Source organism: Arachis ipaensis, chromosome B08 (genome assembly GCF_000816755.2).
Source record: "Arachis ipaensis cultivar K30076 chromosome B08, Araip1.1, whole genome shotgun sequence".
Taxonomy (NCBI): domain Eukaryota; kingdom Viridiplantae; phylum Streptophyta; class Magnoliopsida; order Fabales; family Fabaceae; genus Arachis; species Arachis ipaensis.
Window position 1 is genome coordinate 121,004,694 of NC_029792.2, and position 3,585 is coordinate 121,008,278.

Below are 3,585 nucleotides of genomic sequence, written 5' to 3' on the forward strand. Positions count from 1 at the left end.
ACGCTGGCGTAGATAACGGCTAGCTGAGATGGCAATTGAAACTGTTTGACCTAATGTGGTCCCTTTACCTAGTTTTAATCCTATTTTCTAGCATGACATCGTTATCCCTCTTCATCTTCTTGTCTCTGCCCAGCAACGTTCTTCTTGTCTCTGCCCAGCATCGTTATTCTCCAACTTCATTTTTGTTACTCGTTGAACTGAAATGAAAACCATGATTGGGTGTCCAAACCAGGGTCAAGGAAGCTCTACACGATCGACGATGAGAACGTGGAGTCGGACCAGACCGTCGCGGTGCCAGAGCGCTGTGGGTGTGGCTACCGGCCCGTGCTTCGTTGGTTCGGAACAATACCAACCCAGATAAGCCCTTCTTCAGTTGTCCGAATTACAATGTGAGTTTTTTGTAAGAAAAATCGTTTTGTGGTTTTCTGTTCTTTACTCCTTATCATATCTCATATTCAAAGTAGGGGCAAAACATGGTGTGAATTTTTTCTCTGGGCTGATGATGTAGAAGAAGAAGAGGAACATGAAGGAAGAGTGAATGCAACTGCAGTTGACAATGAGCAAGTGAGAGTCAATTTAGCCTGGAGGATTGGAAAATTGGAAGCTGAAGTGAGGACCCAAAAATGTATGGTACAATTCTTAGGCATAGTGGTGTTTTTCGTTGTAGTTGTTGTATTGGTTATGACTTTGAAGTTCTGACAATGTTATGTTGTATGTAATGTGTTCATAGATGAATGAAAGTAAGAGTTGGTTTTTTATCTTCAGTTATATTATGCCCTGTTTTTGATAGACTAGTTATCATAAAGAGAAATAATTACAGATCATCTGACATCACAATAGCATAATGCATAATGACAAAAGTAGCAAAGATAAACATATTTGAGTAGCAAACATTAACATGTTTGAGTTACAAACATTAAAGGAACAAAAGAAGTGCCACAGCTAAGATATCAAGGCTGGCAATACAAAAGTTTTGACAATTGTCCTAAACAAAGCTACTATATATTAACTGCCTTTAACAAAACAAAGAAGTACTGTCCTAAACATTCTGATGTCAAAGTCATCAATTGTTCTTTTTCCTTGGTGCTTTGAAATCAGGAGTTGGAACAAACTTCATAAAATTGGCCAATCTGGAAGATGTTGCCCTGGCTCCTTGCATTGAATCCACACGAATGGATTGAGGTGGTGGTGAGCTCCTCCTTTTGGTGGGCAACTTCTCCGGCCTTGATGGTGCAGGTGCAGCAAATCCTGCTATGTCCTACAACAGAAAAACAGCTCAACACATGAGCCCAGATAACAACAAAAATATATTTTATTATGTTGTCACGTCAAGAATTGTATTACCTGTGATCCTTCGTAGTTTGGTTGTGATATCTCAATCTCCACAGCAGGAGGTTTATCAACTGGTGCAGCAGTATAAGGTTGAGGGCCAAGATTTGAAGCAGAAGTAGCAGTATAAGGTTGAGGGCCAGACTCTGAAGCAGAAGCAGCAGCATTTGATTTGGCTTTATCTGCAGCAGCCTTTGCAGCTGCAACAGCAGCAACTATTTCATCCAATCTCTTCTTTGAGCACCCTCTCTTAGTATGCCCTTTTACCCCACAATACCTATATGTGAATGGCTTCAAAACCCTTTTCAAACTTCCACTTGGTTTGGCTTTCTTGTTACCACTGTTCCCCTCATCATCATTTTTTCTCCTTTTCTTTGTCAGAGCTCTAGGCCTCCTTCTAATGTTAGGGGCCTGTGGCTGAGTGTACATGGATTTCTCCCACAATGATTGGCCAGGGAGAGGGTTAATATGATGGGCATAAGTCTTGTTGTATGCCTCCATAGTACACGGTTGGTGACAAAAGTCTTCCGGCCTCTTGTTTACCCTTGCAAGGGCAGCACAGGTATGAACACATGGAATGCCTACAGTTAGTAACACAAATGCAGAGTAAGACAATCACAGTCGTCAAAGTACACAAATATTAATAGTTAAGTTAAAGAGATTGATAAAGGTCACTGGTCAGCAACCAGAATTGACAAGTGCATAGTCTTTGTCCAAGATCCACGACCATGTTTGTTGGATGGCCATGAACCTCAAATTTTTCATAGTCTTCTTCACCGGTCCAGATAGGCATCCAGTTCTTTGATTCTTTTCTGATTTTATCTAGGCGACTTTGAATTACAAGGGGGAGTATGCCAACATGATTTGCCAGTTTTACCTTATTCTTTGCAATAGTTCTCATCACAAACATTCTCACCTCCTCAAGTAATGTGATGATGGGTTTGCTTCTGGCCTCTTTGATTCTTGCGTTGAAAACCTCACAGGCGTTGTTGCAAATGTTGTCCAGTTTTGGCTTATGGCTGAACTGGGACTTTGTCCATGTCTCTCTAGGCCATTTTTTGAGATATGCCCAAGCCTCCTCGTTCACCCTCTTAATCTTGTTCAGATTCTAAAATCCTGGAATGTTGTTGATCTGGCACATTCCCAAAGCGGTCCCCTCAACTCAAAGTCCTTCCATTGTTTGTTGAAGTTCCTCCAGAGGTGCCAAACAGAGAAACGGTGGTGAACTCTTGGCATCACCTCCTAGACAGCATGAATTAAACCCTGCAAGACATTGTTACACTATGTGTCAGAACCAAAAAGTGATGTACACACTTTTATCGTGCCACAGCACAATCCCTGAGTTTACATTAATGACCCTAATATAGTCCCTGACTTTCGCATTCTAATACAATTTAGTCCCTTCATTTAGGTGTAAAATGCACGATTCATCCCTACTGCTATTTGGACATAATTAACTGTGCATATTATCCACAACCAACTTCATGCATACAAAATCTAGCCAAATGTAACAACCATTATTCCAAGACAATTCACTTACATCCAGAGACTCATAGATTGTTAAAAGCACATGAAAGGTAACATTACCTTCTGCATATCAGAAATAAAGAACCATCCGTTAGTTTTGTAGTCTCCAAGATCAGCATGAAGCAGTTCCAGGAATCATTTCCAAGTGTCTGTATTCTCTATTTCAACTATAGCCTAGGCAATCACGTAAATGTGATGATTGGCATCTTGTGCCACAGCAGCCAAGATCTGACCTCCAATTTGTGTCTTCAGAAATGCCCCATCAAGCCCAATCAAAGGGCGACAACCTACCCTAAATCCCATCTTGCAACCATGCAAACAGACGTACATCTTATCAAATATGACCTTTCTGTCTGGTTGAGGTTCGACGCAGATCTGAACCATAGATCTAGGATTCGTCTTCAGTAAAGTTTCAGCATAGTCCCTTAGCTTCGCATATTGTGCCTTCTCATCCCTGTATACTACATTCCTTGCATCTGCCAGTGCCCTTGCAATGGAATTTCTATTCAGCATAAGGTCACACTTTGTCCTGAAGTACACAGTAGCCTCGCATTGCTTGAAATTGGGGTATTTTCTTACCTTTTTCACTAATTTACTAGCAACCCAATCCGTATTAGCAGCCCTGTTGATGTTCTCCCTTGCACAAGTATGATCATCGTTAAAAGTTTTGATCTGCCAACATGCGTCGTCACAGTCCCTTGAGGCATACACAACCCATGCACACTCTTT